At 44.0% G+C, this 25,574-nt stretch overlaps 1 long non-coding RNA gene across 3 annotated transcripts; it reads right to left on the bottom strand.

Moving 5' to 3' along the window:
• Positions 1–3,892: 3,892 nt before the first annotated feature.
• LOC140642989 (uncharacterized) lies at positions 3,893–6,216 on the bottom strand. Of its 3 annotated transcripts, none has more exons than XR_012039375.1 (3): positions 5,515–6,202; positions 5,228–5,420; positions 3,893–4,495 (listed from the first exon to the last, which is right to left on the bottom strand). It is a non-coding gene; the product is annotated as an uncharacterized lncRNA (long non-coding RNA). The 3 variants fall into 3 exon arrangements; XR_012039374.1 differs by having other exon boundaries at positions 3,893–4,228; positions 4,347–4,495; positions 5,228–6,195; XR_012039373.1 differs by having other exon boundaries at positions 5,228–6,216.
• Between the last annotated feature and the right edge of the window lie 19,358 nt (positions 6,217–25,574).

Raw genomic sequence — 25,574 nt, 5'->3', positions numbered from 1 at the left:
CTTATTGAATGTTGATGGGAGACCTTTCATTTGCTTGACAGTTTACCACACACATTATTTTTAATCCTCACCGAAGTATTCTACACTTTAAGGTAATAGGGAAATAATCTGAATCTATTTCTTCCTTAATAATCAGCATAAAATCTGTGCTAAAATTGTTTAATGTCTTAAAAAACAACCCATGGTTAAGCGTAATGCTTGTAGAATGCATGCATCTACTGCCCCCCAATGGACCTAGCTTATCACAGCAGCTTTATTCCCCCCCCCCCTTTATCGCTGGTAGAAGTAATTATCTCCTTAATATATTCATGGATTCCAGGATTCCAGTTTCTTCATAACAGCAGGGAGTTTGTATCCTGGCTTTTCCACTTATCAGCTGTGCATCTTGGCAATTTACTTCTTTGTGTCTCAGTTTCCTAATCTATAAGTGGAGACAGTACCCATGAGGCCATTCAGAACTAATATGTACCACGTGCTTACAACATGCCATGCAAAACTCATTGAATTTCCACAGCAAACATATTATATAGGAACAAATAGTATTTCCACTTTACAAACAAGGAAACCAAGGGCCCAGAGAGAAATAGTTCCTACCTCTCAGAAAAGTGAGAGAATTAAACAAGTTAATATGTGTAAAGTGATCACAAGATGGCTGGATACCGAGTAAGTGCTCGGTAACATCATCATTAGTATCAGAAGACTGAGTGTATGACAAAGACACTGCTGTGAGCCACGCGGACCCTTGTTTGCATGTGGGTTGCTCTCACTTGCAGCACTCACTTGCATAATCAAACATACACTAGATCAAATGGCAAGTTTAGACATATCTTTCTAGCCATTTTTCTTAAGACATAATTCCTTTCCATTCCTCTCCATTTCTGATGTAAGGTTGGCCTATTTTACTCTTGACTGCACAGGGGAAATACTGGGGGAAGGAAAGTAAGAGCAAAAGGGAGGATTTAGTACTTATTAGTTTGTAGTTGTCTGGAGGTGAGTGGAGTCCCTACACATTTTCCCAGCTCTGAGTCTGGAGAGTGGGGACGAGAGCAAAAAGATGGTGCCCAAAACTATTCATATAGCTCCTTACACTGCCCACTTCTTCATTCATCTAATCAAAACACATGTACCGAACCTCTGTGTGTCTTATGAGGTTCTAAGTGCCGGCCTTTCTCGGTTCTACCTTATGACGTCATGCTGCTTACACCAACAGAAATACAAGAACCAGAAACACAGATTAAGTTGTGAACTCCACCAATGTATGGGTTTTCTCTATATATTCTCTATATATTTTTTACATTTTATTTGAAAAAAGATTTTATTTATTCGAGAGACAGAGAGAGAGAGAGAGAGAGGGAGAGAGAGAACACATGAGCAGGAAGGGCAGAGGGAGAGGGAGAAGCAGACTCTGCTGAGCAGGGAGCCCAACATGGGCCTCAATCCCATGACCCTGAGATCGTGACCTGAGTCAAAGGAAGACAGATGCATAACTGACTGAGCCACCCAGGTGCTCCTACATTGCATTTTAGAAAGAAAAAAAAAAAGGTATTCTGTTAAGCAATTCAATGGTGTTAATTAATTCAACGTCTGATACTTTGATTTGATTCTTGATCAAAGGGCTAATCATACAAAATTCAATATTGAACTTCAAATGAATTAAATTTAAACAACCAAGTCCAATATTTATGGAGACAGATTATCAGAGGGTGGGAGGGAGTCCATTTTGGAAATTGATTAAAAAAAACCCAAACAAACAGAGCACTTGAGGACAGGGTATGGAAAGCTGAGGAAGTGTTAGATAATGCTCCCAGGAATGACCGGGACACAGGGTGTTCCATGGAAAGATGGGTGTGGTGCCAAGTCCAACGTGAAGATTAGCGGTATACCGATAGCCCTGGCTGCTTCCTGGGATGGGGCCCTTTACCTAAGAGCCCCAGTCCTCACCGACGCTGATGCTGGGAAAGTGCATCCTGACTGCAGTGGGGGGCAGTTTGTTGCTCAGTTGGCTAAGCTTTTGACTCTTGATTTCAGCTCAGGTCATGATCTCCAGGTTGTGGGATTGAGCCTTGCCTCAGGCTCCGCGCTCATCACAGAGTCTGCTGGAGATTCTCTTTCCCTCTCCCTCTGTTCCTCCCCTGGTTTACGTGCGCACTCTCTCTCTAAATATATAAAATAATAATTTAAAAAAGCCACATGGGGCACCTGGGTGGCTCAGTGGTTGAGCATCTGCCTTTGGCTCAGGGCATGATCCCGGGATCCTGGGATCGAGTCCTGCATACGGCTTCCTGAAGGGAGCCTGCTTCTCCCTCTGCCTGTGTCTCTGCCTCTCTCATGAATAAATAAATAAAATCTTAAAAAAAAAAGCCACAGAAAGACTTATCAAATCTATAGAGGCTGTCATAATGCAGCAGGGTAAGCTAGGCAAAGGGCTAGGAAGAATAAGATGTCACCTGTTACTGATAAAGCTGATTTTAGAATTGTGCCTTTTATCTGTGGGCTAGTGGTTTTCCTAGTTCTGATCCCCACTCAGAGTTAGAGATGCTTGCTCACCCAGCCACAAGCAGTGCTAGACCACTAGGGGCTTCCACTCATGCTGGTCTGTCCCTGCCAAGCCTCCAGGGTGGAAAGGAAAGGGGAGCAGAAGGTCGATTTTCTGTGAGGAGTCACATCCCAACAGGAAAGGGCCACAGGGCTGTGTGTTCTGCTCTCATGGTGTGCAAGGGTCTGCTGGCAGGGCTGGTGTGCATCTCTGCCTTACTTCATGCTGGCAGCTCGGAACCAGCCATGATGAGCGGGAGTCTCCACGCCGGGAAATCACCAAACCCTGTGGATCACGCTTCCACCCCATGGAGCAGTTGTCAAACATTTACCAGCATACCACTGCCTGCTCCCTGGGTTTTCCAGTCAGAGTAAGGGGTGAGTGAGAAGGGTAGAGAGAGGCTGGGAGTGTCACACCAGCAGATACTTTCCACATGGAAGAAATATCAGGAGATTAAGTAGAGTTAAATTAATCTCAGGAGTTCCAAAGCGCAGTAGGCTTCAGAATCACCCCACCAGCTGGTGCTGCCTCTACATTCCCCTTTATAGCAAAACTCTTCAGAGTTGCCTACACTCACTGTCTTCAGAACTTTCCTTCGAGTCAGACCATCAGTGGGGTTGGGGAGATTAAGCTGCTTACTCCACTGGGAGGTCCTGTGAAGTTACTGGTTAAGGGGGGATGTGTTATCCTCTTTTCTTTTTTCTTTTCTTTTCTTTTTTTTCTTTTCTTTCTTTTCTTCTTTCTTTTCTTTTCTTTCTTCTTTCTTTTCTTTCTTCTTTCTTTCTTTCTTTCTTTCTTTCTTTCTTTCTTTCTTTCTTTCTTTCTTTCTTTCTTCTTTCTTTCTTTTCTCCTTCCTTCCTTCCTTCCTTCCTTCCTTCCTTCCTTCCTTCCTTCCTTCCTTCCTTCCTTCCTTCCTTCTTCCCTCTCCCCTCCCTCCTTCCCTCTCTCTTTCTTTCTTTTGTTATGAGGATGCTTAATCCTTTTCGAGAGGAATGAAGAAGTGGAGACCAGGATCCATTCTCTTACCCATAGGCCTTGAATGCACAGTCTGTCACACCATTCAAGATAATGACCATGTGCCTCACACACCCCACCCCCTAGCTTTACTTTTCAAGGACATTTTGTTTTGAGAGGTGACAGGTAATCATTTAATTGCTGGATTTACCCATGAAATGCCATGTGCTGCCAGAGTCCCATCCTCCAATTTTAGCTCTTTTCTCTTGACTTCTGACCCAACCAAGCCAGAAAACCCATTCTTGATGCCCATGTCCTTGAACATCTGCTGCCTGGGACCATCCTGATATTAATCACTGTAACAGGCAGACCTGGTGCTGAAATAGCAGAATGTGCTTGAACTAATTTTAGCAGAAAAGGCATTTATTAGAGGGTATTAGGAGTACACGGATCTGGGGGAAGAAGGAAGGCAGAGAATGTCAGGCTCTGAGGCTATTTCAGCCAGAGGCAACACGCAGACCATCCTCAGTGGCTGTCTCAGTGAAGATGCCACTATGAGGCTGCTGCTCAGCACAGACACTGATGTTGATGTGGGGGCTGGACACCCAAGGCCCTGCCTCTGCTGCCCATCATGTGTTTTCTTGGCTTGGCTCACCTCTCCACTGCTCCTTCATCTGAGTTACCCTGAGGTGGCCTTCAGAGTCAGTTGTCACTGCTTCTGGGAAGGCTTCCCTGGCCCTACAAAAGCCAAGGAGAATATTGTGTCCTCCATCCTGCCCTTCCCCAGTAGCATGTGTTAATGTTGTTGTGGCATTCATCATCATGATGGAGTCTCTGCAGACTGTCTTACCCATACCCTTTTATCTGTGGGGGACTGTCACAGAGCTCCACAGACTGGGTGCTCCACTGCCCACAGACGCTCCTCATGTTCTCCCTCACACTTCTCCTCTACTCTTCCCTCAGGTTCTGGTGCTGCAGGTATGTCCATTTTCTTCTTACTGATGCCTTAATGGAGAAGAGTCATTAAAAAAAAAGATTTATTAACTTATTGAGAGACAGAGAGAGAGAAAATGTGTGTGTGGGGGTGAGGGGCAGAGAGAGAGAGAGAGAGAGAGAGAGAGAATCTCAAGCAGACTCCTTGCTGAGTGTGGAGCCTGATGCAGGGCTCAATTCCAGGGACCTGAGATCATGATCTGAGCCAAAACCAAGAGTTGGAACCTTAACCGACTGAGCCACCCAGGCACCTTGACTTTTAAAAATAATCCAGAACTTTTTTTGAGGTCAACACATACCAAGCAATTGCTACTTCAGTGGCTTTGGTGAAGAGTCAAATTGTCTTTCAGGAGTGCTTTGAGTGCTCAAAACAATGGCACCTAGAAGGTTGTGGCTGGAAAACCCGGAGGCTAAGGCCTGTGTATGGGAGTGGAGAGGGTGTTGCGAGGCTGGCACTCAGGCAACCGGAAAGAAAGAGAGGAAGAGGGAGATGGAGAGGGAGGGAGAGAGGAGAGTGAGTGAGTGAGCATGAGTGCTCTACGGGAGCAGCCCCTGGTGTTGGAAGGTCTTTAGCGCTGCCCTGTTCATTGTGGTAAAGCCATTGTGAACTCTCTTTAAACCTATAGCCCTTCACCAAGTGACATTCCTACTTTGTTGGTCCTGCTCTTGGAGAACTGTTATTTCATGACCGATTGTCTCTTTCCTCAAGTGTAGGGGTGCTCCACCTGTGGTGTTTATTATTACCTCTCCATTTCCCACCAGGAAGCTGAGATACAGGAGAGCGCTTGTCTCAAGGCCTGTGGTCCCACAGGAGATTCGGTCCACATATTTCCTGAACACCTCTGAGAAGTCGGGTGTTAAGAGCTGGCAGGTGGCAGGCTGAGACTTGAATCCGCCTGGAGCCTTGCCACTGTTGCACAGCAACATTTGTCAGACCCTGAAGCCACAGAGGAGTGGTAGGGAGCACAAAAGTAGGAAGAAATGACGGGGGAGATGAGAAAAAAGATGGAGGGGAGAAATGAGCTAATTACCGCGGAGTCTTAGATTGCACACTGCTAACATCCGTGAATGCTGAACGTGGCTGTTGGAGCTTGAGGTCAACGAACCGTAGCCCTCGTTTTCTCTCCCAAGTGGAACCGGCTTAGAGAGAGATGTGGGAATCAGACAGGTGGGGATTAATATGCAATTCTTTTAAAAAAGAATCTATTTTGTTGAGTCGTGCTCCTGCCCCTCCTGCCCTCCTCTCATATTCAAGTCCACTCAGACTGTGACCTTATTTGGAAACAGCGTCTTTGCACATGTAATTAGCCCGGATGAGGTCACACTGGATGAAGCGGGTCCTAATCCAATATGACTGGCGCCCTTATGAAAAGAGGAAACCGAGACCCAGAGACAGGCTGGGGGGGCGGGGGGAGGGTCAGGTGAAGACAGAGGCGGCCACGGGCGGGGAGCTGCAGGCCGAGGGTCGCCGGGACCCTCGGAGGTCGCGAGGTCCTGCTGACCCCCTGAGTGTGGACTTCCAGGCTCCGCAGCGGAGAGAAGATAACTTGTTTTAAACCACCCATTTGGTGGCGCTTTGTTATAGCGAAGCTCATACTCCAATAAAGCAAACTGTCGGCAAGGACGTCGCTCTGCGAAGAGACAGGCTTTCCCACCCAGCCGGAGGAGCGGCGCGGGGCACTTCCGGCGGCCATGCTGGTTCCTGGAGGGAGACTCCTGCGCATGCCCCTTCCCTGGAGCTCTCCAATCAGGGGAGACAGACTGGAGGTTGGGCGTGGCCTAGCGAAAGTTCCTCCCACGGGAAACATGAGTGGGGAATAAGAGTTCCTGCCTGATGGGGGCCTGCAGACGCGAGGTTTTCAGACTGTGCAATGTTTTTCTAAAAGTATTTGAATCCGTGCCCAACATTTAAAAGTTGGGAGGTTTTGTATAAAAATTCAGATTGCAAGCTTCTCTTTGGAAGATGGAAACTTTGGCCATACTAGGCCACGTTCCCACAGGGCTGTGACTCGTGGTTGCTGCAAGTGTGCATTCTCCGGATGGGGTGCAGGCTTTCTACCTCACTGCTCCACTCGCCGCACACCACCATTCCCCCCGGCCCGCACCACTCCTGTCTGCTCCTGCCTGGTGCCTGTTGACATTTTGGTTTAGTATTCCCAGAGTGGTGGTTAAGAGCAGAGACCCTGAAGTCAGACAAGCCCTGGGTTCAGATTCGAACTCCTAAGAGTGTGTGTCCTTGGGCAATTTATTTAACTTCCCCAAGCCTCAGTTTTCCAATTTGTAAAATAGAAATAATAATAGAACCTACCTTATGGGGCTCTTGTGAGAATTCAATAATGTAATCATGACAGTCTTTTTTTGTGCAGGCAAGAAACATGGTTAAGTGCCGGGTACACAGGAGATACTGTTACTCTTTGAAGAGCAGCCTAGGAGGGAACCTGGAAGAGAAGGAAGGAGCCTCTGGCCCAAAGTATGCCTGGTCTGGTGTTAGTGCTGCCCCCATCTCACCAAATTTCAGAAAAAACATTTTAATAAGCCAGCTTCCAAGGAGCCCCATACTGTAGTAAGGAGTCCAATAGCAGTTTGGGGAATTAGAGGTCCAGTTGAGGTTGTTTCCCTCCTCCCCACAATTTCATTCTCTTCTGGAAGGAGGTTGCAGGGAGGCAGGAAACTCTGGATCCCATCCAAATACTTTGATGTCTGGGTTTTAAAATAGCAGAGATCTTAGCTGGCTTTGCAGACGTCCTAGAGGCCCTCAAAGGACAGCTTCTGCTTTGACCAATCACTTCTTCTAGGCGGCCCAGAATGATGGAAGATGCAGAAGGAATCAACTGACTTCAAATAGTCCACTTCCAGGTAGAGGAGAGAAACCAGATGGAATTGGGAGGGAAGTAGGATGACAGAAAGGAATATATATACTTACATATATGTTTATATGCATATATTTTAAGAAGAACATCTAAAATTCTCACTATGTAAAGGAATGCCCAGTTATGAGGCCATTAGCTTCCGAAGTGATTTCATGCTACAAAAACTAACTCAAGCCACCCTTGCAAAAAGATGATTTTCTTCAGAAGGCTACTGAAGTATTCCATAAGCAGGACCTCCCCACAGGCTAGAACCAGGAGCTGGGAAGGGATCAGGTGCTAGGTGTGAAGGACGTGAGTGCAATTTAGCCATTGATATAATAGAGGGTTACATCGTTCTTCAAGCACCAGGTATAGAGTAATCCATCTTTTCTCAACTGGTTTGAAATACCACATTTATTGCATTCTAAATTTTGGAGTGTCTTTGGGTCAGTTTCTGGTAAAATTCTATTCCATCTGCTATTCATGGGTGTTATGGCTGAATTGTGTCCCACAAAAGAGACATATTTAGATCCTGATTACCAGAGCCTCAGGATATAACTTTATTTGAAAATAGGGTCTTTGCAGAGGTATTCAAGTTGAAATAAGACCATGAGGGGGACCCTAATCTAATATACCTGGGGTCCATAAAAAAGGGGGAAATTTGGACACAGAAGCAGATGGGCACAAGGGGAAGATAGCAAGACGAAAAAGGAGAAGTGGAATGATGCATATTCAATCCAAGGGTGCCAAAGGTTGCCTGCAAACCACCAGAGACCAGGAAAAGGCAAGGAAGGATCCTTTCCCCAGTAGTGTTCAAAGGGAGCATGGCCCTGCTGACACCGTCACTTTGAACTAATAGCCCTCAGGATGGGGAGACAATAAATTTCTCCCAGTTTGTGGTACTTTGTTATGATGGCTCTAGCAAACTAATATAATACTCCAGTACCAAATTGTTTTAATTATTAGAGCTTTAAAAACTTTTAATTATTAGAGCTTTATAATATTTAAAAAGTACTTGGTCATGTTAATCCCTGGGAGGATATTTTTAAGATGGAAAAGATTAGATCCAACATAAATGCTGAGGATTATAATCTAGAATATCATTTAAAAAGTTCATGTTATTTTTTAGAAAACTCATTGAAATATACTCTTGAAATGGTTACATTTTATTGTATATTAATTATTCCTCAGTAAAGTTGAAGAAAAAGGACTATGGGCAACATCCTCTAGAAAGTATTATATATCATAATGTGGTAAATGGGCAATACCACCATTTTGCTTTTTAATGTATATTGTATGGTTTGTGTAGACTGTGGACCTGAGCTCTGCATATATTTAAAAATCTTGTGGAAGTCCTCTTGATTTGTGGGTCTGGGCTGTTACACTAGTATTTAGGCCAGCACTCATCTACTTGTCTAAAATTGTGCAAGTGAATACGTTCTTATAACACATGTGGAGGCCATTCTCAAGCAAGTAGTTTGGGTGAAGCTCAGTCCTAGCTTAATATATCAGCTGGATAGGAACAATGGAACATAAAACATGCTGAGTTGTGACAATATAATGTCATAGATCATTCCCATATTAAAGTTTTTTTATACAGTTCTGACTTTAGTAAGCAGAATGGCTTCAGCTTAGCAATATGGGGCTCATGATATTGCCAGGCCTACAGGAAGAACAGCAAAGGCTTCATTGAAGCAATTGAACGGTTACATTTTTTTTTAAAGATTTTATTTATTTATTCATGAGAGACACAAAGAGAGAGAGAGGCAGAGACACAGGCAGAGGGAGAAGTCGGCTCCATGCAGGGAGGCCAATGTGGGACTCGATCCCGGTTCTCCAGGATCACGCCCTGGGCTGCAGGCGGCGCTAAACCGCTGCGCCACTGTGGCTGCCCGAAAGGTTACATTTTGGACTCAACATTCAATACAAAAAAGACAGTTTTTAAAAAAATATTTTTAAGAATTTATTTATGATAGACACACAGAGAGAGGCAGAGACATAGGCAGAGGGAGAAACAGGCTCCCTGCAGGGAGCCTGATGTGGGACTTGATCCCAGGACCCTGGGATCACAACCTGAGCAGGAGGGCAGACGCTCAACCACTGAACCACCCAGGTGCCCCCAAAATAGATAGTTTTAAAAGCCTCTAGAACAGGAATTGAGATTTCTAATTATTAAAAATGTTGTCATTGAATGTTTCAAGACATATTTGAAAAATGTTCTGTTTTTGCAAAACAAGAAAATTTAAATTGGCTGAAGTTAGTGTTCATCAAATCCCTCCTAAGGTAACGCTTAATAATTAAGGAAAGTGAAGAATTGTTAGTGATTCATCGTCAGACCAAATATTCCTGCTATCCCTCAAGCTCTTAGTCTGTTCCATTATACTGAGATTGGAAGGTGAACTATCAAAGCTCTTATGTGTGTGACTATTTATGCACGTTAAGTGAACTCTGGTGGATACGGGTTTTATCTGCTCAGCACAATTCCCTTTTACTTCTTGTTCTGCTAATGGAAACTCTCTTCCTTGTGGGAAACCCATTCCTCATGGATGAGAGGGGCTGACCCCATATATTCCCTCACCACCAACACAGCAGTGTGACCCTATCCTGGCCAATAAGAGTTTGCATTTTCCTTACCTGTAGTTATCTCTTCTGAGAAGGGTGTGTGACCCAAGACTGCTGGATCAGTGTCTGTCTTCAAATGTTCTCTGGAACTTTAGGGGGAAAAAAACCATTCTTCTAGGATGGTGAGCTTTAACTGTAATGTAAAGCCTAGAGCTACTGGGGCCATGTTTCCCTCCAGTGGAGGGAGGTTCTCTGAGAATAAGGGCAACTTCAGGCAGAGCAAGGCTGAGAGGTGCAGAGGGAGAAAAAGAAAGGAAAGGAATTAGATGCTGAAGCTAATGTAGGCCTGAACTATTTTGCATTATGCAGAATTCCACAATATAACTTGTTGGATCAATCAGAAAACCTCAATCAAAATTATTGATGGATAACTTGAAATTAAAATGATATATTTATATGAAAAATACTGCTTTATCTCCCCATTTTCTGCATTAGGGTTTTGGATAAACTTTCATTTGAAAAGTGTTCTGTGCTGAAGCTGATTTGAAAATGACTATGTTAGACCATCTCTCACAGCTCTCCTGGCTTTGACATTTTGAGATTCAAATATTCTTCTCTGGATTGAATGGAAAAAAAGAAAAATATCATGGAGAAGAAATTGTTTTCTTTCTTTCTTTCTTTCTTTCTTTCTTTCTTTCTTTCTTTCTTTCTTTCTTTCTTTCTTCTTTCTTTCTTCTTGACTAATCAGGCTGTGTTGGTCCTCTGCTGGGCTGTGAAGCCAGGGAAGAGGCACCCTTCAGGAGAATACACGGATTCATTGGAGCCCAAGGCAGGGATGGATCCCTCAGGGAAAATGGCCAGAATAACTTTTGAAAAGGTAAATGAAGATTTTTGAGGTCCTCCTATTTATATTACTTCTTACCCAAGTTCCTCGAAGAACCCTTCTCACCAAGAGTTCTTTTGGTTAAGGACAGGCGTACTCATTCATTCTATACTAGTTTTCTTTTCTTTCTTTTTTTTAAAGCAATTTAGAGAAAAGAACTGGCTTCCCCCCATTAGCAAAAGTGGGATATTTCTGGAGCCTTCCTTTACTGGCGCCATTTAAATACCAGGAGACCTTTTTACTGTCCCTTCCATTTGCTTTCTCTCCAAGAAGAGTTCATTTCCCATTGCCAGTTAGCTCTGAGGTAGAGTGAGGCACAGAAATGCAGGGCAGGAATGCCATGTTGAGTGGGAAACGTGGCATTTGTACACTTGTCAATCCCCCAAGGCTGACATCTGATGGCACTGAATTAACAGAAGTAATGACCATTTACAGGGCCCTGGCTCCCGATCTCACTTAATCCTCACAAGAATCCATGAGGTAAATATGATTATTATCCATGACCTCTCCAGGCTAAATTAGTCCCTCTGATACTCTCATATAATGTTCTGTGATTTTCTCTGGGGGCACATACTTTAGTTTGGGAATTATGTATGTCTCCCCTATGGGAATGTAAGCTTAACAATGTCAGGAGCTATGTCTGTTCATTATGGATGTCCCGACCTCATACAAGGCATGACAAGTGGCAGGCACCTAGAAAAGCTTTGCTGAACAAATGAATCCTCACTAAATATGGAGAAATGAAAGCTCAGAGAGCTTAAGTTTCTTGCTCAAGATCATATATGTAGCAAGCTGTGCAGCCAGTGTGTGGACCCGTGTTCTTATCACTTTGCTTCTCAGGAGAGAAGCTTGCTCTCCCTGTGTGATGCCTGCTCCAGGCAGGGAAGCAACATGTCCAGTGTAGCTTAGCAGCAATGTGATGTTATTTGAGTAACCAGGGTGAGAATCTTGTACCAGTTGATGGGAACTTATAGGATCGGAGGAGAAAGGGAAAACCAACATTGTTATGATGCAGATGAAGTTGGCTTTCAGTTCTCACAAATGGGCAGGGCAACCCCTGATATTTGACTTAAGTTGTTTCTGGAAGACAGTAACCTAACATATCATTTTCTCCCAAAGTACTTGAATCATAGGGGATAAGTATTTATATTGCAGGAGTGACTGTCTTGAATTGAGATCTCTAGCTTTTTTTTTTTTTTTTAAGATTTTATTGATTTATTTGAGAGAGAGAGAGAGCACACAGAGGGAGAGAGAGAAGCAGATTCCCTGGTGATCAGAGAGCCTGATGTGGGGCTCGATTCTAGGACCTGGGGATCATGACCTGAGCCTAAGGCAGACACTTAACCAACTGAACCACCCAGGTGCCCAGAGATCTCTAACTTATTAACTGGTTACCAAGTCATGTCTTGGTAGATGTAATGTAGATCCTCTGCTACCTGATGTCTACTTAATGGTTTTGCTCTAGGGACTGTATCTACATTCTTTTATTCCGTCTCTAAAACTGACCGAATGATGCTATAGGTCCACTAACTAGTTGTGGGTACTGGACTCCTCTACACAACAAAATTCTTCTTCTCCTGCATCATTGTGTTTTTACCAAGAGGGATCCATGTTTGGTTCCAAACTGATTCGGCTGATTATATTTAATGCAATAGATTACCAATGAACATCTTACAAATGTCAAAAACTGATGAAACATGGCTGCAGATGGGTGTTGTTTTTGTGAAAATGCGATCGGATGTTTCACAAAATATAAATGAGATGCTTCAAAAAACTGCTGTTAAAACTATAAACTATTGTGGTATCGAAAAACTTAAACATTTGGAAGGATTCTTCCATCAGACTTCTTACAAGCATCTTTAAGTTCTTATTCCATTTTAAGGAAACAGAAATAGGATAACTTAGATAATGCTAAACGGCTGTGATTTATGCCAGAAGGAAAAAATGAAGCTTCAACCAGCAGATCAATACTCAAGGAAAAATCCTTGGCTCAAACACCACCACATTATGTTAGTTTTTTTTTTTTTCTTTTTCTTTTTCAACAATAGAAAGAAATGAACTGGTTTCCCCTCAGTAGCAGTAGCAGAACATCTCAGGAATTTTTGTGTGTTTTTTGATTTTTAAATTTAAATACTCAAAGTATGTAGGCATCATTAGAAAAATGATTCCTTAGTTTAGTCATCTTTTTTAAAGATTTTATTTATTTATTAATGAGAGAGAGAGAGAGAAGCAGTCACAGGCAGAGGGAGAAGCAGGCTCCACACATGAGCCCGACGTGGGACTTGATCATGGGACTCCAGGATCATGCCCTGGGCCGAAGGCAGGCGCTAAACCACTGAGCCACCCAGGGATCCCCTAGTCATCTTTTTGATTGACAGTCTCTGGAATCATATAGGTAAGAGGGTCTATATTGTGTATATAAAGTTTTATAAGAGATCCCAGATCCTTCCAAGATGGTGAATTATCACAGCCTTCAAGCTCTTCTTGTGAAAGCCAACCTCCAATCAATTCTGGAAAAATCACAGAGGAAAACATGGAATACGGGAAATACAAAATGAAACACCAAACAAAACAACAGCAACTAACCAACCAACATACAGACAACCAAGCACTGCTCTTGGGAGATGGACCTCTGCTTTGAACTCTAGGTTGGGGTTGGGGGTGCTTGGAGGAAGAGGTCACTATAGCCTGGGGCAGAAAGCCATGGGTGCAGGTAAATTAGAACTACCCAGCTAGGGTGCTCCAGGGTTCTGGATCCATAGGAACTGAGTGAAATAATAAATATTTGTTATTGTTTTAAACTACTAAACTTTGGGGTAATCTGTAATGGCGATGAATATACTGTCCTATTTCCTTGTCTGAATTCCCGAATTCTTGTCCTCTTCTCCTTTGCATGGCTCTTAGGTGTGCATCTGTGTAACTGAGCCCTTCCATGGTTCAAGGGCTGTGCATTTATCAAGCACTTGTCTTCTTTTTGCCATTCTCTGTTTCAGACAGAGATTCAGTCTGGGAAGATCATTCTGTAATACTGGTTAATTCCTTTTCCAAGATGTGGCATTGGGAGTTTAATTTTCAGTATTGAATGTAGCCTTGGAGCCCATCTCTTGGGAGAGTACACCTGAAGGGGACTTAGGTGTTGGTTTTGCTCAATCACTGGTGAAAGTCACATGACAAGAAGCAGTTCATTTTGGCTTTGAGACAAAGATAGTATTTTTGCTAATTGATGAAAGGAGAAGTGGGAGGCTTTGGATGCAGGGAGGAGATTCTTCTTTGCTTATCCATGGAAAGTGACTTTCCTTTCTTGGCCAGAGCCTTCTCAGATGGCTTTTAAAATGGGTGTTATTCTGTATGTTGACAAATTGAACACCAATAAAAAATAAATTTATTGAAAAGAAAAGGGGGGGGAAGGAGAAAAAATAAGTGGGAAATATCAGAAAGGGAGACAGAACATGAAAGACTCCTAACTTTGGGAAACGAACTAGGGGTGGTGGAAGGGGAGGTGGGTGGGTGGTGGGGGTGACTGGGTGGCGGGTACTGAGGTGCGCACTTGACGGGATGAACAAAGTGAACACCAATAAAAATAAATTTATTATAAATGGTGTTCTTTCAACTAAGGATGTGTGGTTGAGAGTAAAGCTGTTGGAAAAGGCATTTGGCAGACTTGTGAACACTTTGATGAACTTGTGTCCTTCCTCCTGGAATTTCGGCAGTTCCCTGTCGAGTTCTAATGAACACCCAGAAATATTTGCCTAAGTTGTTCACTTTTGATGATTGGGAATATTATGTTCTTTGGGATCAGCATTTTGTCATACCCTAGCCTCACCATCTGGACATTTTTTTAATGTGAGGAGAGTGCAGGTTCTAATCTCCAACCGATCTTGGAATTCTCTGCTTTTGATGCCCTTGTTTGTTGGGCTAGATAAGTTTTCTGTGTTAAAATTCTCTTGTGTCTTCCAGTGAAAATAAGAGCCACCCTTTACTCGGTGTTTACTCTGGGTCAGGCACTGTGCAACATGGTGTATTATCTCACTGAATTCTCCACAAACCTATGTGGTGAGGACCACTACTACTATGGTGCAGATGGAGCAGATGAGGCTCCAGTGGTTGAAGTGATTTGTCCAAGGCTGTGCATTTAGCCTGTGCATGTGGGAAGAATTGACTCCAAGCCAGTGACATTCCAATGCTGGTGTGTTTAACCATAACACTAGGAGGCCACTTCTGCTATGCCTTCTGGAAAGTTGAGGTTGATAGAATGGAGACTACTTGTTGGCCCCACCCTCCACAGAGGGTTTCTGGAACTCTTATTTTAGCAGGTCACCTAACATCAAGCAAAGCTATGCTTTCCACAATGGGGAATGTACACATTGATCACTTCAAGCAGGATTACAGTGACCACCACAACACAGGTCAGTGCACAAATTCTACCTTTGTCCAGGGATCTCCATATAAAGGAGGCTTCATTCACTCCATCCTCTTGTGGTATGTTAACTGTGTGTGTGCTTCCATTTTGTTTTTAAGGTTTCCAGAGAACTCATAGTCACATACACTGCTTAAGCTTTGGGTAGAATTTTGGTTTTCCTGATTTGTAATCATGTCATGATAATAAAAAAATTAATTATATAATTACATTATAAAATGATACTGAACATCTATGGAATGTGCCCAATTTGCCACTGCATAAATCACAGCCATCCTCTGAGGTGGGTGTTACTTTTATCACCCTCATTATACAGATGAAGAAACTGAGGCCTGGAGAAGCTAAGTAATTTGTTCAAGGTCATTAGCTGCTAAGTGGCAGCTTAGGAACTGAGTGAGATAATAAATATTTGTTATTGTTTTAAACTGCTAAATTTTGGGGTAATCTGTAATGGCTATGAATATACTGTCCTATTTCCTTGTTTGAATTCCTGAATTCTTGTCCTCTTCTCCTTTACATGGCTCTTAGGTGTGCATCCGTGTAACTGAGCCCTCTCCATGGCTCACAGGCTGTACATTTATCGAGCACTTGTCTTCTTTTTGCCATTGGGGTCCCAGAGCATCTGTGGTCCCAGAGCTCTCCAATTTTGAAATTATAGTGCTTCCCACTCAGGTGGAATGCTTTTGCTACACTTAGCTGTTGCCTTATTTAAAGAGGATTATTCTTTTTTGTCTTCTTTAATCCATGTTGGCTTTTCAAGTTTTATGAACAGTTTTACAGTTTCCCAGTTGTTGATTCTTGGGTATGGGTGTGGGGCTGGGGGTTTCTCTGGATGAAACCGAAGGTCTACCAGTTAGCTTCAGATATTTGACAATTGGTATTCTCTGCTATATTTTCTCTTTCCATTTAACAACTTTTGTCTCAGATGGAAAAATTTATAGTTTTTTTTTAATGGCTTTTGAAAAAATTTGAGGGTTGGAGGTGATGGGTGGAAAAACAGGCAAGGGGAAGGAGAAGGTCTTTATTTTTTAGTCTGGTCTCATTTAAAAAGCTCTGTTGCTCTGTCCTTAACATTTTAGCTTTCCAGTTTCCCTCTTGTTAGTGGTTTTGCCCTGTCTCTGTTTATTTTGTGACTTGTGCCTGAAGGGATGTTTTCTCAAAAGAGAATTATCCACACTACATCTTGTTCTGGTCACGTGTTGACCATTCTCTCGGACAAGGCCTTCTTTGTGCAGGGGAGTAGAGGGTTTATTCTTGGTAACAGGGATGCCATATAGAAGCAGCTGTTAGATGGGGCAAGGGTGGGATGAGCTGCCACTAGAATAACCAGACATTTGAGTTGTAGTACCCATTTCACGATGTTTTTCCTGGCACCAGAACCACTTAGGCAGAGGTTTGGTATACAAGATCTCATGTGGGTGACTGAAGTACATCAGGATTCCTGTTGTTTTAGTCAGAACTCAACAGAAAATCTCACTCAAATCAGGGGCGATCACCCAGGAGCTACACCAGGTCATTTCACTGGAAAGCAAAGATGCTTAGGCCTCTTGAGACCTAGGGTTGGACATCACGATCACAAGTCACACTCTCTGGCTTTCAGGAAGTGCAGGGTTCCCTCTACTCCACTTTTTGGGGCTGCATTATCTTCTCTAAGCCTCAGCTTGCTTATTTTCATCATGAAGTTGTCCCAGAGTGGTTAAGGGTGTAGACTCAGGAGCAAAATGTCACCACTTCCTAAATCTTTGGCAAATCAGTTTGTGCCTCAGTTTCCTCATTAGTGAAGTGAATGTTGCCAGACTCTGGGGTTGGTGTGAGGTTTTAGTGGGCTACCACTATCAAGCCCTTAGCACAGTGCCTGGTACTGAGCAGTGCTCAATCTGTACTATAATCTTTGTCCCTTGTGACTAGCTTCCTTTGCTCTCACGTGGCCAAACGTGGTCATAGCCAAGGGTGGTATTAACCCTGCTAGTAATATTCAAGATGGCCCATAGTTATTGAACTTGTACTATTTAAGCATTTTATAAATATTTTCATTTTATCTTCATGCAATGCACATTACCCTCACATTAACTTGCCTCAAGTCACACAGGTAAATTAGAGGCAAGCCCACATATGTACTGTGTCTGCCTGAGTCTGTTCAGGCTGCTGTAATAGAATACCATGGACTGGGAGGCTTACAAACAGTGAAGGTTTATTTTTTACCATTCTGGAGGTTGCCAGTCTGAGCTCAGGGTGTGGGCATGGTCAGGTTCTGGTGAGGACTCCCTTCCAGATTACAGGCTGTCAACTTGTCTTTGTGTCCTCACATAGCAGCGAGAGGTGAGGGGACTCTCTGGGGTCCCTTTTAAGAGCATGGATCCTATTTGTGAGAGTTCCACCTTCATGACCTCATTATGTCCCATGGCCCACCATTAAACACTATCATATTGGGGGCTTAGGTTTCACCATGGCTTTTCAGAGGACAGAAAAATTCAGTCCATTGTGATGACCTTAGAAGTTTGGTGGTTCTACTGTCTGATGGTGTGGTTGGAAGTTCTTAATCTTGGTTTCTTAGTTTACTTGTTCAAATTCTTGAGGAAGAATATGATGGACTATGCTCAGTCTATGAATTTTTTCCTCTTTGGGTTAGGTGTGCATTTTTGGATCAGTCAACTGTGGCCAGAGGGGTGGGGTCATGTAGTTCCCACATTGTGGTCTAAACCACATAGAGACTGAGAACTTTTCCCAGAAAGAGAAGGTAGGCAATCAAACCTTTCTGTTATGTACCTCCCCATTCGATCCTAAAATTGTCTCATGGGTTGAGGCATTGCAGGTATCACTGGCTGCCTTTATTCTGCCGAGCTCAACTGTAGGCATAGGGGACCTTTGCCGGCAAGCTCAGTCCCACCCAGTTCTGGAGTCAATCTACACAGTGTTGGCAGTACATTGAGTGCCCTGTGTCTGCCAGTGGGTGGGGTCTGGAAATTAGTCTGGCAACCATAAGCAGCAAGTGTCTATGTGTCTACCATGCCAGTCTCCCCCCACCTCTCGCTAGGTCCTTCTGCTGATGTCCCTGCCTTGTTCTTTGGATTGCACTCAAGGTTTTTTTGTTTTTGTTTTTAAAGTAGGCTCCATGCCCAGTGTGGAGCTCAGCATGGGGCTTGAACTCACGACCCTAAGATCAAGACCTGATAGCAAGCTGATCAAGCTGATATCAAGAGTCCGATGCTTAATTGACTCAGCCACCTGGGTGCGCCTGGTCTCCAGTTTTAATGCTGTAGTTAGAGCCCCTCAGTAAGCCCGATCATTTGCCAAATGCTACTTTCCTATTTCCTGGGGCCCCAGCCACTGGCTGAGGTCCTGCCCCAATCCAAACATAAGGCTGTGAAGCACAATCTCTTTCTGCTATGACCTACTTACCCACCATATCAGGCCCCTTTGCATATGTTTCTTTTAGCTTTTATTGTGGAAAATTTCAAACATTCAACAAAAATATTGAGAGTCATATAATTAATCTAACCTTCATGTACCATTGCCTGGCTTCAACAATGATCAAATTATGGCCAAAATGACTTTGTCTGTACTTCCACTTAGGAGGAGGGGCAAGACGGCGGAAGAGTAGGGTCCCCAAATCACCTGTCCCCACCAAATTACCTAGATAACCTTCAAATTATCCTGAAAATCTACGAATTCGGCCTGAGATTTAAAGAGAGACCAGCTGGAATGCTACAGTGAGAAGAGTTCGCGCTTCTATCAAGGTAGGAAGACGGGGAAAAAGAAATAAAGACACAAAAGGCCTCCAAGGGGGAGGGGCCCCGCGAGGAGCCCGGCTGAGGCCGGGGCGAGTGTCCCCAGGACAGGAGAGCCCCGTCCCGGAGAAGCAGGAGCTGCACCAGCCTTCCCGGGCGGAAAGGAGCCCGCAGGGAGTTGGAGCAGGACCCAGGAGGGCGAGGATGCCCTCAGGCTCCCGGGGACACTAACAGACACCTGCGCCCCGGGAGAGTGCGCTGAGCTCCCTAAGGGCTGCAGCGTGCACGGCGGGACCCGGAGCAGCTCGGGGGGGCTCGGGGGCGGCTCCGCGGAGGGGGCTGCGGGCGGGAGCGCGAATCCAACAGCGCAGGGTCCGGAGCACTGGGCGCCGGGACACAGCACAGGATCCGGCCTCCCCCCGGGACAGGCAGAGGCCGGGAGGGCCCAGGACAGCGAGGACGCTCCTGCCCCGAGCTGAGCAGATCAGCGGCCCCGCCCCGGAGCCTCCAGGCCCTGCAGACGGAGAGCTCCGGAGTTCCTGCGGGGGCTGAATCCAGGGCTCCAGGGCTGGCCCCGCCACTGGGGCTGTTCCTCCTGGGGCCTCACGGGGTAAACAACCCCCACTGAGCCCTGCACCAGGCAGGGGCACAGCAGCTCCCCCAAGTGCTCACACCTGAAAATCAGCACAACAGGCCCCTCCCCCAGAAGACCAGCTAGACGGACCAGTTCCAGGGGAAGTCAAGGGACTTAAAGTATAGAGAATCAGAAGATACTCCCCCGTGGGTTTTTTTTTTTTTCTTCTTTCTTTTTGATTTCTGATTGCTTCCCCCACCCTTTTTCCCCCTTTCTTTCTTTTTCTTTCTCTTTTTCTTCTCTTTTTTCCTTTTTTTCTTCCTTTTTTCTTTTTCTCTTTTCTTTCCTTCTTTCTCTCTCTTTTTCTCCTTTTCCCAATACAACTTGTTTTTGGCCACTCTGCACTGAGCAAAATGACTAGAAGGAAAACCTCACCTCAAAAGAAAGAATCAGAAACAGTCCTCTCTCCCACAGAGTTACAAAATCTGGATTACAATTCAATGTCAGAAAGCCAGTTCAGAAGCACTATTATACAGCTCCTGGTGGCTCTAGAAAAAAGCATAAAGGACTCAAGAGACTTCATGACTGCAGAATTTAGATCCAATAAGGCAGAAATTAAAAATCAATTGAATGAGATGCAATCCAAACTAGAAGTCCTAACGACCAGGGTTAACGAGGTGGAAGAACGGGGTGAGTGACATAGAAGACAAGTTGACTGCAAAGAGGGAAACTGAGGAAAAAAGACAATTAAAAGACCATGAAGACAGATTAAGGGAAATAAACGACGGCCTGAGGAAGAAAAACCTACGTTTAATTGGGGTTCCTGAGGGTGCCGAAAGGGACAGAGGGCCAGAATATGTATTTGAACAAATCCTAGCTGAAAACTTTCCTAATCTGGGAAGGGAAACAGGCATTCAGATCCAGGAAATAGAGAGATCCCCCCCACTAAAATCAATAAAAACTGTTCAACACCTCAACATTTAATAGTGAAGCTTGCAAATTCCAAGGACAAAGAAAAGATCCTTAAAGCAGCAAGAGACAAGAAAGCCCTGACTTTTATGGGGAGGAGTATTAGGGTAACAGCAGACCTCTCCACAGAGACCTGGCAGGCCAGAAAGGGCTGGCAGGATATATTCAGGGTCCTAAATGAGAAGAACATGCAACCAAGAATACTTTATCCAGCAAGGCTCTCATTCAAAATGGAAGGAGAGATAAAGAGCTTCCAAGACAGGCAGGAACTGAAACAATATGTGACCTCCAATCCAGCTCTGCAAGAAATTTTAAGGGGGACTCTTAAAATTCCCCTTTAAGAAGAAGTTCAGTGCAACAATCCACAAAAACAAGGACTGAATAGATATCATGATGACACTAAACTCATATCTCTCAATAGTAACTCTGAATGTGAACGGGCTTAAGGACCCCATCAAAAGGCGCAGGGTTTCAGACTAGATAAAAAAGCAGGACCCATCTATTTGCTGTCTACAAGAGACTCATTTTAGACAGAAGGACACATACAACCTGAAAATAAAAGGTTGGAGAACCATTTACCATTCGAATGGTCCTCAAAAGAAAGCAGGGGTAGCCATCCTTATATTAGATAAACTAAAGTTTATCCCGAAGACTGTAGTGAGAGATGAAGAGGGACACTATCTCATACTTAAAGGATCTATCCAACAAGAGGACTTAACAATCCTCAATATATATGCCCCGAATGTGGGAGCTGCCAAATATTTAAACCAATTAATAACCAAAGTGAAGAAATACTTACATAATAATACACTTATACTCGGTGACTTCAATCTAGCTCTTTCTACCCTCGATAGGTCTTCTAAGCACAACATCTCCGAAGAAACGAGAGCTTTAAATGTACTTCCACCTAATCTCCCACAATATTATTTTGAAGCAAATTCCAGGTCATATCATGACATCTATAAATATTTCAGTGTCCATCTCTAAAATATCAGAACTGTTTGCTTTTAACACAACCACAATCTCATTATCACACCTAAATACGCTAATAATGATTCCTTAATATTATCAAATAATCCAGCCAAAGTTTATATTTCCAGTTGTCTCATAAATGTTTTAAATATTTTTTTGCATTAATAGTTTATTTGAGTCAGCATCCAAATAAGGTCCATGTATTGTGGTTTGTTGATGAAATCTCTAGATTTTTGTTTCCATCTTTATTTTTTCCTTGTAACTTCTTTCTTTCTTAAAAAGGGTCTATTTATTTATTTATTTGAGGGGAGGTGGGAGGAGGGGAAGAGGGAGAGAATCTTCAAGCAGACTCTCCACTGAGCAAGGAGCCTGATGCAGGACTTGATCTCACCACTCTGAGATCATGACTTGAGCCAAAACTACTGAGCTAAGTACCCAGGTACCCCCCCTTGCAACTTATTTCTTAATTGGATTGTTTGTCTCGTCGAGTTTCATGGTTGGGACTCACTAATGGGACATTCCTGTGTGAATTAGTATTTGGTTAGAAAGTCTTGGTAGTGTTAGATTTGATTTCTCTTGGCAAGACCACTTCATAGGTGGTGCTGTGTTCCTCCACCAGAGGCACATGTCTGGTTGTCTTTTTTTGTGGAAGTAGCAGCTGCTGGTGCTCAGTGAAGATGTTTATTAATATTAGGGCTTGCAAAAATGGTTTGCTTTTGAATTCTATATTTCCTTCTTCATTTATTAGGTAGAATACATTTTAAAAAAAGAAACTTCACTTCATCTGCTATTTGGTTACCCAAAGGCATAGTCCACATAGAAAAATTAGATAAATGCTTGATACTTTTTCTTTTTTTACCATCTTTATGAATATGGAATTAGTTCACTGGCATCATCCAACAGTGAGCAATTAGGGTTTTCTGAGAAGTATCATTAAAACCCATAGATTAGAGCAGTGTGGGCGGCTCAGTGGTTTAGCACTGCCTTCAGCCCAGGGCCTGATCCTGGAGTCCCAGGATCGAGTCCCAGATAGGGCTCCCTTTGTGGAGCCTGCTTCTCCCTCTGCTTGTGTCTCTGCCTCTCACTCTGTGTCTCTCATAAATAAAATCTTAAAAAAATAAAACTCATAGATTAAATGTATTTCATAGGTTCCAATCCATTTCAGTTATTATATTTATTCATGATCAAACTATTCCATCTTTGGCCAGTGGAAGCCTCTTCAACTTGCCTCCTGTGTCCTTTTAATATCTTCTCTCCCTTCAGCACGTTGACTGGAGCCCAGACTGAGCCCATGTTTTTTTAGGCTATTTGTTTATTTAGCACAATATCTGGCACAGAGTGAGTGGTCAACAAATGGTAGATATGAATGTTTTTAAAAATCTTAACCTCCTTATCCAGGGCTAGTGCTATGACTGGATTTCTTTAATACCTGCTTCATCCCCTGATGACTTCTGGTGGGGAAGGGAGCTCTTTTCATACATTTATGTCCCAATCTCCACTCCTTTCACTAATCTTTCCCCCAGGGGGAGGAGGAACATATATCATTGGTGAGAATGAGACCAGGGAGAGTGAGTGTATATAATATAGCCCCTTTTGAACTCTCTCTCTCTCTCAGAGATGGACTTTGTCCACAATGTGTGTGTGTTCGGTTTGCCCCTGCCTCCTCTGTGAGTATGCAGCTCAGGGCAGGTCTGGCATCTGGCAGGGGTTGCCTGTGTTTGGTGGTGTGTTGGGGGGTAGTGGTGTTGCAGGGGTGGGGGGTGTAAGGAAATCTGCAGTTATACCTAAGACCGGGTGTGTAAACTGAATGCAGGAGGGAAAGAGTGGAGCAGTACTTTCGGCTTCATACCCCTGCTGGTCTCTACTTCAGCTGTAGCAACCATAAAGCTGATAACGAGGGTCCTTATTAACTCCCCTTTCCACTTCTCAGATGGCTTGTCATTTTTTCTTTGGGATGACCTGGCAAATGCCCCCCCCCCCCCCCCCCCGCTTTCCTTTCTCCACCAGCCAGTGACTGGCGGGGTCTTGTGTCTCCCCCTGGCAAACTTTGCCCAAGTCCACAGAAGAAAGGCTCTTGTAGAAGAGCAGATGTCACCCGGAGGAATAGCTGTGAGGTAGTAAGCTGAACAAACAAGTCACGTCGCACATTTCTTAAACAGGTGTGACTAAGGCATGGATTCTCTAAAGGAGCAAAGAAAGTCTACTTGTAAACCTTTTAGACATTCAGGGAACAGAAGATTTTGTGGACCTTCTACAGTGCTTTCCAGCCAGCCGCCTTGTGGGCACACGTGTATGCCTCTTAGCACTTGTCCATGTGCGTGGGGGCTGAAGTTGTCAGAGCTACATCCCTCCCAGACTGGAAGCCCCAGCTCTGTTCTTTTTTGGTTGATGTGAAGTAAGGTGGGGGCTGATAGTTAGGGTGTGTCAGTCCATTTGGGCTGCTCTAACAAAATATTATAAATGAGGTGGTTTATCAACAACAGAAATTCATTTCTGACAGTTCTAGAGTTTGGCAGTCCAAGATCAAGATCATGAACAAGCTCTGGTGAGGGCCCTCTTCTGGGTTTCAGACTGTTGCCTTGCCTATGTTACCACATGTTGGAAGGAGTGAGGGAGCTCTCTTGGCTCTTGTAAAGACATTACTTCCACTCCCAAGAGTCCCATCCTCATTACCTAAGCACTTCTCCAAAGTCCTTCTTTCCTTCTTTCCTTCCTTCCTTCCTTCCTTCCTTCCTTCCTTCCTTCCTTCCTTCCTTCCTTCCTTCCTTCCTTCCTTTTCTTTCTTTCTTCCCTTCTTTCTTTCTTTCCCTCCACACCAGAGCCAGAGGCTTGAACTCATGACCTGAGATCAAGACCAGAGCTGAAATCAAAAGTCAGGCATGACTGAGCCACCCAGGTATCACCAAAGTCCCACCTTCTGATACCATCACACTGGGGATTAGACTTCAGCAGTTGAATTTTGGGAAACTCACACATTCAGTCTAAGCAGGGTATAGCTTGGACTAATATGAAATAGAACCCAAATAATGATATATTAAATCAGGTAGAGATTTATCTTTTTTCTCATGTAAAAATCTAAGCTGACATAGTGGCTCTTCTTCACAAAGGCATTGGGAGCCAAAACTCCTTCCAGTTTTGAGTTCCAATCTTTGTTTTTTCTTTTTTTTAGATTTTATTTATTTATTCATGAGAGACACACAGAGAGAGGTAGAGACGAAGCAGACCCCCTGCGAGGAGGCTGATGTGGGACTCATCGCAGGAGCCCGAATTCATGACCTGAACCAAAGGCACACACTCAACCGCTGAGCCACCCAGGTTTCCTCCACCCCTGCTCCAATCTCTGGCTGCAGTAAGGTGAGCATTTCTTTATATGGTGCTAAAGAGGTTCTTGTGCTTTTGTACCTAGGTTTTAGTTGATTTTTAGTTATTCTCAGACTTTTGTTGTCTATTTTCAAAGCATACATAGTTCTCCAGCAATAGCTATTTAGTTCCATTAACTTTATAATGACTATTTTCACCTTTTTTCTCCGTATTTTTCAAAAGCCTGATATGTGGCACCCATTAGTACCCTTTCTTCCACCAGGATCCCATTCTGGTTCACTGTGCGTGGTGATTTTTACCAGTTTTACCTCCAGCTTTGTCAGGGACTGAAACATCCTGATATCAAAGGTAACGGGGTTCTCACTGCCTGTGGGCAGGCAGGATATGCAGTCCCAGATGTCCCCCCTTAGCAGCCACTGGGATGGAGATTAAATGGCAATAGGTCTGCTGGGGAGTGTACTCAGAACCCACACCTGCTGTGGGAGGGAGGGAAGCAAGATTGGACAGAAAGTAGCCTTTGGTTGCAGTTTGGGTTCAACGAAAGCTTTGGCTGACAGCTGTGGGTGCTCTGAGGCTGACCTGGCTCCTCGGACTTGTCTCAAGTTTGGGCAAGGGGCTGCACTGTTATGTCCCTGTATTTTCCAGTTACCACTGCAGGCTACCTCTGGGAAGAGGGGAAAATCTTTGAGTGAGGTGGCTTTCTTCAGGGAGCAATTTCTGGAATGGGCTGACAGTTGAGGGTCCTCAGCCAGCAAAACTCTCAGCAGCTGAGGGAATAAGAAAACAAAATGACCATAATATTTTGTAGATCTACCC

The sequence above is a fragment of the Canis lupus genome, chromosome 11 (genome assembly GCF_048164855.1).
Source record: "Canis lupus baileyi chromosome 11, mCanLup2.hap1, whole genome shotgun sequence".
Lineage (NCBI taxonomy): Eukaryota > Metazoa > Chordata > Mammalia > Carnivora > Canidae > Canis > Canis lupus.
Note: the sequence above shows the minus strand (reverse complement) of the source record. Positions and strands in the feature narration are given on the sequence as shown.